The sequence below is a fragment of the Equus caballus genome, chromosome 23 (genome assembly GCF_041296265.1).
Source record: "Equus caballus isolate H_3958 breed thoroughbred chromosome 23, TB-T2T, whole genome shotgun sequence".
NCBI lineage: Eukaryota > Metazoa > Chordata > Mammalia > Perissodactyla > Equidae > Equus > Equus caballus.
In genome coordinates, this window is record NC_091706.1 from 37358921 (window position 1) to 37371465 (window position 12545).

The 12545-nt window shown below is 43.3% G+C and overlaps 2 long non-coding RNA genes across 2 annotated transcripts in view; one reads left to right on the forward strand and one right to left on the reverse strand.

Annotated features, from left to right (window-relative positions):
* Positions 1-4790: 4790 nt before the first annotated feature.
* The window catches only part of LOC102147749 (uncharacterized), a 156805-nt gene continuing 149050 nt past the window's right edge, over positions 4791-12545 (reverse strand). The window contains exons 13-14 of the long non-coding RNA XR_011431180.1: positions 9547-9753; positions 4791-7582 (exon numbers count right to left, since the gene is read on the reverse strand). This is a non-coding gene — a long non-coding RNA (uncharacterized lncRNA). The remainder of the gene's footprint in view (positions 7583-9546; positions 9754-12545) is intronic.
* The window catches only part of LOC138920295 (uncharacterized), a 46070-nt gene continuing 41683 nt past the window's right edge, over positions 8159-12545 (forward strand). Inside the window, exon 1 of the long non-coding RNA XR_011431186.1 lies at positions 8159-8281. This is a non-coding gene — a long non-coding RNA (uncharacterized lncRNA). The remainder of the gene's footprint in view (positions 8282-12545) is intronic.

Below are 12545 nucleotides of genomic sequence, written 5' to 3' on the forward strand. Positions count from 1 at the left end.
ATTATTTTACTGAATGTTTTCTTTCTGTTATCATATTTTGATTTTCTATTTCTTGTTTTGAATATTTTTTAAAATAGCCTTTCATTATTGTTTCATTGATGCAAAATATTCTCTTATTTCTCTGAGAATAATAGTTACAGTTTTCTTGACATTTTCTTGTAGGCCTTTCTTTTCTCCAAGTACCTTTTATCTTTTTCTGCTTATTTTGTGGTCTCTTTCCCATTTTAAGAGGTTTTCCTTAAATATCACCCATTTCCGGCTGTCTGTTCGTGGCTGAGAATATGTCACTAGGAAGCTGAACGGACAATCTGTCTGCATGGACAGGGCTGGGTGATGGTGCGTAGCATTCTAAAGTGACCAGTTAGGAATTTGCTAATTTTCCTGGTGAACTGCCTGCAAATGTCAGTGGTGTTTCACCTTAAGCTAGGATGTTGGCGATCTGAACACCCAGCAGGAGAAGGGAGGGAGTGGGGAATCTCACCATTTACTGTGTAGACTTTTAGTTAATTACTCTGTTTTCAGCTCCTTCTTCCACTCTTTTCTGTGCCTGATGCGCTTAACCCTGGAGCCTCTCCTGCTCATATTCTGCAGGGAATCTCTCAACTCCTCTGAGTTTGGGTCAGGGAGGGTGCTTCTTCTACAGACTAATCCCTCCCACCCTAATGTCTTCTGAGGCCCCAGGTGCCCCTAATTCCTGAGCCTCCAGATTTTGGCAGCTTAGTTTCTCCCTCTACAAGATTTCTCCATATGCTCTCAGTTACTCCTTATATATTGCTTTATATCTCCCCCAATTTTTTGAAGTATTACCATTTACTGTCATGTCCTATTCCCATTTCTTTCATAACTTAGGGATTTTCTTTTTTATTCTCTGTCATTTTGGAGATTTTGCTGAGTTGAGACAGACCTGTGTTAATCTGCCATATTTAACTGACCATCCTTTTCCTTCTACTGGACCTTAGATTTCTCCCACTGCTCGTCTTGGGAGGTCCCCTCACCCTCATCTTCCACCCCATACCCAGTGCTGGGGTATAAGGTTGCCAGTTTTAGCAAATAAAAACATAGGATGCCCAGTTAAATTTGAACTTTAAAAAATCAAATATTGTGTAGAGCATACTTAAACTAAAAAATTACTAATTGTTTTTCTGAAACTCAAATTTATCTGGTCAGCCTATATTTTATTTTGCAACCCTACTAGGAGAGACACGTCCCCCTAGCTTTGGCCCTGCAGAACCCAATTCTGAGGTCTAACCACTTAGGACGCCCTTCCTTGTTCTCTCCTACCTCCACAAGAGGGTAGTGGTAGACTTACCTGTGGCTTGGGACCTTCCATACCCTGCTCAAACAAGGTGGGTAAAATGTCTGCTCTTTACATTTTGCTTACACTAAAGAGTTTGAACTTTATCCTTAAAGCTTTGGAGAATTGCCAAATATTTTTACCAGTGAAGTGACATGATCAGATTTGGATTAAAAAAAAATCATGCTATAACATAGAGGGTGACAAGCTTGGGGGCTGGGAGACCTTTGGGTGCTTGTCATAGTGAGTAATTCCAGCAAGGAACTATGGCATCCTGAACCAGGGTGGGACACGTGAGAATGGAAAAGAGAGAAGGCACGGAATATTAAGGAGGTAGGAACTACTGGCCTGGGAAATTGAAAGGTGAAGGGAAGGGAGGGGCTGAAGATGTCTGCTGAGTTTCTGGCTCAGGCTAATGACAGTGAGTAAAGCCTTTCACCAAGAAAAGAAATTCAGGAGGAGAACAGATTTTGGTAGGAGATTGCTAATAATTCTCTCCTAAATGGTTCTCATTTACACAGTGGGAAGGGGATGTTCTTCTGGGAATGTTCTGGGAATCATGAATGTGTTTGGCCTTACCCCAATCTCCAGCAAAAAGAAACCACAAGGATGTATCCAGTTTACTGAAGTCATTTTCAAACTCTTGCTCCTACGCCAGCTGTGAGCTCAGCTGGTGCAGGAAGGCCTTCTACTTCCCAAATACAAGCAAGGGAGGGGCCTTCTCACATGACAGTCTTGTCCTTTCAACCCAGGGGGTGACAGCTGTTGGCAATTGTCAGCTCAGCAACTCTGGAAGTAAGCTGTCCTCATTTTGCTTCAGCCCATGATGACAAACAGGAATGACAGGAGCTGTTCTGTGCTCAACTTGTGCGGAAATAACCTATCGTAGACTGAGACCTGATAGCATCAGGGAGGATGAACTCTATGAAGGAACCATTTTCTTACCACTCCAGGCAACTTCTCATTCATGTTCTCTCTTAACTTTCAGATCACATCGTTTGCATCCAGTTCTCTTACCACGCTAAGTCATCTGCTTGGAATAATTATGTCAGGGATAGTTTATTAGCTGCAATCAGCACATGTCACTTCGTGAGGTGCTGGGAAAAATACAGACTCTTTTGTTGTAGTTAATTTTTTGGCTCACATCAAACCTCATTATTGAATTGAGTTGGTTAAGAGTTTAACATTCCTTCAATGCCAGTTCTTTGCCCTGTTAATAGTCAAGCCAATGTAGGCAACTACTATCTCTGTTAAGCTAATGAGGAAGAGAGAAAGGACAAGGACTGAAGGATGGCAGGTGAAGCCAGTCCTTCATCCCTCATCTCTGTGTTGCCCAGGCAACCTGTCCCCCAACTATAAATGGCAGTCCTTTGCTTTTCAATGTTCTTCCCTCCATCCCGTGTTAGCAGACCCACTGGACTCTCTGCTTTGTTTTCTCAAAGAGTGTGTAGCCTGAACTCGAACAAATGGTCATCCTGGCAATTCCAGACATGGCTTCTCTATCAATTTCTATTGCTGTCAATTTAATTTTTTTGAAAAAGTCATACAAAATTGAAAGCACAATTTTCCACGTGAAATTACCAGCTCAAAGCAACATATTGCTATAGTGCCTGAGAAAAGGAAGGTGGATATTGAAGGATACATTTTTAAAATTTGGGGCCAGGGGTGGGCGGTCTGAAACTCTGCTCTCCAGCTGAGTAACTCTGAGTCCCTAGAGAGGTAGGGAGAGGGTTTGGGAAACTTGCCACACTACGAATTCAAACAAGCCTTACTGTGCCTAAGTTTGCCTTCTTAGGTAAATTGTTAACCTTAGCTCAAAGGACAGGGAAATAGGCAATAACAGAATAGACTTTTTAAATGGATAGCCTAGGGTACAGGAGTTCAGTGGAGGCAGAGGGCGACACGGCGCCTTAGCTCATAGGAAGAAACATTCATCATTCATCAGCCAATGTGAGGATGTTGTTGGTTTGTTTTTTAACCAGCTCCCCTTTTATAATCATGGAATATGATGAATTAATTTTAGTGTTGAAATTCTTTCTCTCCAAATGCACACATGCGTGGACACAGGCACACACGTGCATGCATTCACACATAAACACTCCAGCGTGGCCAGAAGCTGGCCCACAATTTTCAAGAAGTACAATTATACTGCAGTTAAGAATCTGGTCTCTAGAGTAAAAAAGTTCAGAGTCACATCCTAGATCTATAAGCTGCTAGAGGATTTGCGGGAAAATTATTACTCAGAGCCTCATTGCAGTCCTCTGAAAAGTGGGAATGATTAAAAGAGAAAAAGCCACATGGCACTTAGCATGGTGCCTGGCACACTCCAGCGACCATATTGTTATTATCTGGGGAGATTCGCCTCCAAGGCCGCATCCTCCCCGTTTCTTTGGTTTTCCGGCTGAAGCATGACACATAGCATCCCACTTCCTTTGTTTCCTCATGGGAAGAGCTTCTTAAATCTCTGCCTGCATGCTTTCTGTTGCTGGCCAGGCGCAGAGCCTCTTGGCTCTGGGTGTGCAGAGGAAGCTTGGTTATTTGCCAGGCTGCAGGGAGGGTTCCCCTTGAGGACTGTGTCGGAGATGCTAATGAGATCTCTGTTTAACCGTGACTGTGAGCTCTCCCGGTGGTTGGGGGAGAGCAGAAACACCTTGCACAACAATTAGCTTTTCGCAGCCATTAGCAATTTGCAGTCATTAGCACCACTATAGAAACACTGCAAATAACGCTCGGAAAGCAAATACCTCTGTGAGCCGGAACAGGGCTTCTGAACACCATCAGCCCCCAGCGAGCCAGGGGTCTTTGAGGGAGACCCCTGTTCCTGCCTACTCCAGCAAATGGGACGTGTGACCCAAAGTGCCTCTGTCCCTTCCCATCGTATCTTTGAGAACAGCTGCATTAAGGCCGTTATTTATTTCAGTGAAATTAAATCTGTCAGAAGGAAAGTCCAGAAGATGTAGCACATAATAAAGCAATTCTGAATTCCTTCATAGACTGAGAAACTGAAACTGGGTTGAAAAGAGTGGTATAAATAATTGAAATGTGAATTGAACAAAACCCTGCTGCAGTGCAATGATTTTAGCCCCAAAGCTGTTTCATAGCAACACTGCTAAATACTGGAACCATCTATACCCCTAACACTAAGGATGGGTTAAATAATGGTGCCACGCCCATTCAGTGACATATAATGCAGCCTTTAAAAATAATATTCTGGAATTTACAGGTAGATTACATTTAAAAGGTTATAAAACAGTATTAACATCTGATTTTACTTTTTTGGTAAAAAAATTGCTATATATCTTCTAAAATATCAGCAGTAGTTGTTCTTGGGTGCTGGGAATGGGAATCGATAGCTTTAAATTTTTATTCTTGTTCTATGTCATTTTTCTAAAATGACTATGTATATGTATGTAATCTTTTTGATTTTGAGAGAAAGAGAGAAAAAGAGCAGATGAGAAAGTAAGCCTTGTCAAGTGGATTTAACATAAATGCAAAATTTTTAAGTAAATATTTTATTAGAGTATAACATACATACAGAAAAAAGACACAATCAGTACACGGTTTGATGACTTATCACAAAGTGCACAAATGCAATGCAGAATGAGTCTTAAATACAGTGCTGGTTCTGCTTGTGGTTCCACAGCCATGAGTCCGGATGGTGAGCAATTGCAGGAGGAGGTCAGCTAAGAGGGGCTTGGTGATCCAAGTCAGCAAATTGGAAGCCCCTGATGGTGGCTCTGGGAGGAAAGGTTGTAAATCTCCATCTTACAGATGTAGTAACTGAGGCAAAGGGAGTAAGACTAACTTGAATCCCACAGCTTCTAAGTGGAGAAGCTGATATGCTTTCCCAAGCGGTCAAGCTCTGGGTACCAATGTGTCTTGAAGAAGAAAAAATATAGCTGAGGCAACCAGAGGTCAGGGTACCCCTAAAGACTTGATGACTGGACATCAGGAGAGGGGGGAAAAGATGTATAAGGGATGGCAGGGGGCCTCATATGTTAGGAAAGAGGGATGGAAAAGCCAGTTTCTGGCAATTTCTACAAAAGGCAGACCAGTGCAGAAATTAATAACTCTAAGTTTGTTTTTTCTGTGCACTGATATTCCATGCAGGACTGAGAGGTGCCCTTGAGGCTGATGGGCCAGAGATGCTGAGCACAAGAGCTCCGGCCTTGTTCGGAAATCACGGTCAGCTAAGAAGGAGAATGGGATCTTCTGCGTATTTTCTTTATATTTGCTGACTCATAGGAAAGCAAGATGCTACTCATAATCCCCTCCACCTAGAGAAGTGGCCCCCAAATCTTCACCCAATTATCAACCTGTTTTTCCCTTGAAAGAACTGCTTTGGGTGAACCATGCAGAGGGTGCACTCTGGGCAAGGGGTGCCTCTGGGGCATATGGGGTAAATGTTGAGGACCTTGGGTGATGACAGCAGAAAGTCACCCCAAAAATAAACTCAACTGGGGAGAACCAAGCTTGGGAAGTTTTCATGGACACTATCTCATCAAAGAGATGTGCCTAGGAATCTGATTTTCTTAATTAACTCAGTGGTAGTATTATGCTATACTAAGAGGGCTGGATATATTACCTTGTAATACCTCTATTTAGGTTGTAACACCCTGTTTTGTCACTGTAAGCTTTTCAAGGATAGGGGCTGTGTGGTGATTTGTCTCTTCATCCCCAGTGCATCATAAAGTGCCTGGTAGATAAGAGATGTTACATAGATGGTTACTAAAGGTAAAAAACACATGTCCTAGATTTTTTAGGACAATACCAATTTAAATATTCCATTGATTATATATGCCGATTTAAGTTCAAAAAGGTCGATCACTAGAGAGTTCTAAATGTGGCTGATGGGCATTGTTGAGAATTCTCAAGAGAGAATTCTTAGCAGTAGCCACAATACCAGTGGTTTTTCATACTTCTTCTTAATCATTCTTTGGCCCCAGTAAAGTTAGGATCAGACAGAAATGAAGACATTTATAGGACCTAAAACCAGAACCTGATCTTCCTGCTTCAGCAATTTCAGAAGATTTATCACCTAAAAACCTTTTTCAACAGGCATTTTATTGAAGACTTAATAAACGCCAGGATCACCTTCAATGCTAAAAATACAAAAGTCAATAAGACAGAATCAACAGATGTAAAATAGATAAATTACAACACAAATTAGATATTATTTGTATCACATGAGATGTCTTTGGCTGCAAGTAACAGAAAAGAAATAGTGGCTAAAACAACAGAAATTTTTAATCATCTCACAAATATGAAAGTCTAGAAGAAAACAGTTCCAGATTGGTTCAGTAGTTTAATGATATTCTCAAAAACCACAGGTTCTGTCTTTTCACTGTTTTATCCTGTGCCCTTTGGCTTGTTGCCTCATATCACAAAATGGTTGCTGTAGCTCCAAGAACCATATTCTCACCCAATTGCATTCAAGTCAGGTGGGAAGAAACTTGCTGTTTCTTTTTGTACCAAAAAACAAAAATCTTCTGAGAACCAGCAACAAATTGCTCCTTTGGTCTCATTGGTCAAGAACTGGGTCACATGTTTACTCCCAAGTTAATCATGGGAAGAAGGGAATGGAATTGCCACATATGTTGTAAGCCAATTATGCTTCATTCTCTTAGGCTGAGAGAAGGGTTCCGTCTTCCTTGAGCATGTTGCCACCCCCTAGAAATGGGGATCCTATAACTTGAAGATGGAAAGAGAAGGTAACCAGGTGTGTTTGCCACTGTGTTGAGCATAGAGTGGTGCCAGTCAATGTACCTATTTTCTCTAACTCGATGATGTGTTTTCAGCTTTACCTCCCTTCTCTTGCATAAGACCAAAAGCCCATGGCCACTAGAAAACCCTGGACTTTCACTGACACTGCCCTGGCCTTGACTGCCCCAGTGCGGGCAGTAAAATAAGCTGTCAGACTCAGCTTTGGCCGTATCCTTGAGCTCTCGTAACCTTAAGCTTTCACAATTCCAACCAACTTTTAAAAATACAGCTTGTTGATGTGAGTGGGAGTTTGGAATGCTGTTGGGGAAGGGTGAAAGTCAGGTCAACAAAGGAGATTGAAAGTGGATTTCACTCCTCAAACACAGGATTCCTGTCTGGACTCTGAACTCCAGTGGCTTCTCCTGGACAGGAAGCAGAGGACGCATTTGGGAAGGACAGGGTGGCCCAGCCACAGGTTCAGCAGAATGTTGTTCCAGGGGAAGAGCAAGTAGATTTTCCTCCTTGAAGAGCACTGGGTTCCACTTTTAGGATGTACATAAGAGAGAAATAAAGAGTGTTCTGAATCTGGGGAAGAAATTTAAGAAAGTGATTAGTGGAGATCTGTATGGAGGATGTGACTTTGGTCAACATACCCATAGGCACTGGTTTTACAAGGCCACAATCAATACACTACCGCTATATATAATACAACATGATATCAAATATGATATAATACAATATAATATAATGATAACTAAAATTTATTGAGCATTCACTGTGTGATAGACCTGATGCAAAGTACTTTTCTGCATGATTATTTATAATCACATTCACAATGTATGTTCCACTGTTATTCAGAGGCTGGGAACTCATCCAAAGCCACTCTGTTAGATGGTGGACTCCAGGGCCCAGGGCTGTCTGCCTCCAGGGTGCCCCACCCGGCTTCACCACTTCGCTGTCTGCTTCCAGTCTGCCTTTTCTCCACCAGGGTGTTAAGGAATAGTGCGATGACAAGACCAGGTGTTAGCAACAGACAGGACACTGAGAGTTGAAGTGAAAAATAGCTCATTTAGGCTCTAGATTGGGAACAAATGTGTGACTGGCTGGAGAAATCAAAGAGATACACTAAAAAGTTATTTTAATCCTGCCCAAACGTTCAGAGAACAAAATAGCTAAAGGTTCCTTGTTCTACAGAGTTCAAGAGAGTAAAGAACAGAAGAGGGAATGCTGTATCAATAAGAATTACATAAACAGATGAACTTCTTTCTCCAGCACAGAATTCATGTAAGTTTATGCATGCATTATCAAGGTTTTGCAATTCCCTTATGTATTTTCTCAATAGTCCATGCATTTACTCCTTAAGTCAAACACACACTTTGTTCCTTCCTTCATTCATTTGCCAAGTCATTCGTCAGCTGTTTATTTGGACTATTCCATATACTAAGTATCAAAGAGGATAATGGAGCCTTAAGAATAAAAAAGCACTGTCTCCTGCCTTAAATGAGATGGAATTCAATACACTCACAAGATATGGCAATTTTCCCCTTTGGGTCCTCTTTCAGCTCTCCATTATCTGTGAATGGTTGTCTGCAATGGACAGATATCCTAAAGTCCTCTGGCACAGCACTGCCATGCTGTAGAGAGTTGCCTGTCCCTGATTTAGGACGGGGAGTGGAGCTAGAAGATGGGACACTGTGAAGAACAGAGGACTTAGATATGTCTTCTGTCTGTCTGCTTGGAGCACATCCTGGTTCAGGGACCCGCTGTGAGGTTCTGAGACAACAATATCTTATATATAACAAAATCCAATAGGATTTGGAAGACTTCCAAGCTTTGAGGAACTCATCCGCCCAGCTTGGTCCCTTTCAGCTTAATAGGCTTTGGGGAAGGCAGGTGCCTGGGGCAGTGCTCATTCTCAATCCCACTCTGAGCTAGTCCCTGCAACTGGATGGCTCACAGCCACTTTCCTGGGATATGGAATATGGAAAAACAAGTGATGAGCACCATTCTTGAAACAGCTCTAGAATTGTCCACACCTCTATGTGGCCTCTCCTAGGGCTTCTGTAGCACAAAGCCCTCAAAGAAAGAACCACTCTCCACTAACTGTCCCATCCTGAAGAAGTATCCCAGATCACTAAAGACAGCCCATGTCAAAAACGGCTCCCCATGGTGAGGGTAAATGTCCTAAGCAGGTTTGTATGTCTGAGGCAGCCCTTCTCCATAAAGGGTATCCAATTATGATGATGCTCCAGAAGCCGTATGTTCATGTGATGAAAAGGACAGTGGAGTGGGACTCTGGAGACCCTCCACCCCTAATCCGTTTGTTCTTGCCCTTTTCTATGGCCAGATTTCTTCCTCTACAAAATAAATGTTCAGAGAAAGATGAGGCCTCACTCAGTTCTTGTCGAGTTCGGACAATCTATGACATTCTGAGTACTTTATGTATTCTCTCCTTCGGCAGTTTGCACTGAGAACTGGACTTCAGAGATGTAGCACACCCTGATGTTCACTCAAGTGATGTGTATTCAGTTTCCATGGTACACACCTACCAAGCAGGGGGCTTCTGGAGTGTAGGGGGTAGCTGGCATTCCCAGCGCAGTCCCCAGGGAGATGCAGCAGCTACTCTGTAAAAGGACGCTTTGGTCTCTGTGGGAGCCGGTCTGTCCCCTTGGCAGAGGGCAGCCTGTGGAGAGGAGCCACATCCGTGAACGCTGCAGCCTGGGCAGAATGCCCCGGGGGCCCGCAATCTCAAGCACCTATGAATGAAGGGAGGGGAACAGTCAGTCCCAGGGTGCTTATTTGGAATCCTGAGTCCTATTTGATCTTAGACACCTGGAAGCCTGTAGGTCCTGGAAATGCTAACGCCCAGAGGCCGTGCAGTGTAGTGGAAAGAGAACTGACTTTGGAATCAGAAGTTCTGGCATGAGTCTTGGCTCTGCCCTTATGAGCTACGTGACTAGGAGCAGGTCTCCTCACCCTGCTGACTGTGGGTTTCCTTGTCTGTCCAATGAGGAGAATTCAGTCTTCTCCAATGACCTCATTAGGGCTGGTCTTTGTTGGTTGCTTTTCCTGCACACAGTGTACAAACCCCCAGTGGCCTTAGTCATGATCTGATGACGATACTAGGGCAGGATAATGACAAAATTAGTATTAATTTTTGTGGCAAATACAACAATAATTATTGCTACCAGTTGTTGAGTTCTTATTATGTACCAGACACTCTGCTAAGGACTCTAGACACATTATGTCATTGCCTGAGGTCACACGGCTGGTCAGTCTTATGGCAGGACTCAACCAGCCATCACTGACTGTGGAGCCAAGATCTTAACCCTGTGTCTACTTCATTCCTCATGACCGGAAAGCCAGGTTTCTTCAAATCCTGGCTTGCAGAGAATGAGTGAGATGTGCTGGTTTGTCTATGCATGTTAATAAACAAACAAAATTAATCAATTAAATCTTCTAAAACAGCCAAACACAGCAACTTTGGAATATTGTATGCTAAAAGACATTTATGAAGCAGAGTTAAGTAAATAAATGTACGGGGAAAAAAAGTGATCCTATTTCCACTAATAGTTAACTAACATTGCTTACTGCTGTATGTACAACTTTTTCTTAGGCTCATACAGAATAAGCATCCATCCCAACCATCCACCCCACCCCCATCCATTCCTTCAAGAAGTATTTCTAGAGCACCTGCTCTGTGCCAAGTAACCGAGAAGTGCTCGGATTCAATGGTGAAGGAGGTGCTCTTGCCCTCAAAGATCATTCTAATGGAGAACACTGATAAGCACACAATTAGAGCATGAATGTCCTTTGACAGGGGCAGGGAAGGGGACAGGGAAAGGGACTAAACAGAAAATAAGAGGCTATTACAGTCTGAGAGTGTGTTTTCCTAGAAAAGGTGACAGTGGAGCCAGCCTGATGATATAGTAGTTAAGTTCAGGTGCTCTGCTTTGGCAGCTGGGGTTTACAGGTTTGCATCCATGGCGCGGACCTACACACCGCTCTACAAGCCATGCTGTGGCAGCATCCCATATACAAAACAGAGGAAGTCTGGCACCTATGCTAGCTCAGCAACAATCTTCCTCACCAAAAAAAGGAAGAAAAGGTGACAGCTAAGTTGAGTGAGAGTCAAACTGTGAGAAAGGAGGGGGCAAGGACATTTCAGGAAATGGGAGTATCCTGTACGATGGCTAAGAGGCAAGACCCACTCAGGAAGCCAAAAGAAGTTCAGAATGGCTGGAGAAAAGAGTCCAAAGGCCAGGGAGGTGAGAGCTGAGAAGGAGGAGTGTCATGCAGGGCCGTGTGTATCATGCAAAGCGGTTGGGACTTTATGGTAATCACACTGGGAATTAATTGAAGGGGTTCAAGCTGGCTGGTGGGGCATGTTGGTCATAATCTGATTTGTGTGTTATAAAGATGCTTCTGACTACAGCATTGAAAACAGATTCATGAAGGGCACAGGAGCAGGGGAGCTAACAGAAGATAGAACTAGTTAGAGAGTATTTGGAGTAAACCAGCCAAAAGATAATGACTCAGCCTGGAGTGCTGGCAGTGGGAATGGAGAGAAGTCGATTCTATGAGGAATGCTTAATGAGGCGATGTGATTAGTGATTGAATGAAGATGGGCTGAGGGCGGCCATGGTGTCCGGGATGCTGTGCCTGTGCCAGCCCCCTCAGTCCCTGGGAATAAAAGCTGATCTGTTTTGATCCAGGTTCTTTCTAATTGCTAAATGGAACTGCTCTGTGTCCCCAAATTTCTGAATCCATCATCTCATGCTTTTTGACATCCCTCATCTCTTCTTTTGCTCCAGATTTTCTTTCATCTCTCAGTATGTTAACTAGGACAATGTGAACTGCTATATCAAACCCAGAACTTTCAGTGGTTTACCACAATAGCATTTTATTTCTTGCTTATGTAAGAGTCTTCCCAGGTAAGCCAGTGCTTCCCTCCACATGCAGGTTCAGAACTCAGATCTCCTTCTATTGTATGGCTTTGCCATTCCCTGGGGCCTCAGAGTCCTCAGCATCCAGCCAGTAGAAGGGGCAAGAGAGAGTGGAGAAAGGATCCTTGTTGCTTAAAAATCCCACTTGTGAGAACTCATCGTATGGCCATAGCTGGCTGCAGAGTTCACATACCTATAGGAGGAAGGGAGCATGAAGTTTTGCTAGACAGCTAGCCACCTCTGTCACACCCAGCAGGCCTGGGTATTAACTCACTTTTTCCTTGTTTTTATTAACTTCTTCTCCTACTAGTTGACAGTTCCGGATCATGGGAATGATACAAATATTTCATTCCTCTGGCTTAGATGTTGAAGCAGGATGACATTTTTCTAATGCACAAAAAAAAGAGCCAGGACAATTCACAAGCTGTCCATCATGGGTAAACCCATGACCATCATCCTGGCATTGAACTAAGGGCACCTGAGAGATGGGAGGTCTGGGTCCAGGCTCTGGCTCCATCAGTAACTCACAGCATAACTAAAGGAAGTCACTTTGCTTCTCTGGACCCCAACAGTTAAATGAATGGACTGGGCTATGCCGGGGT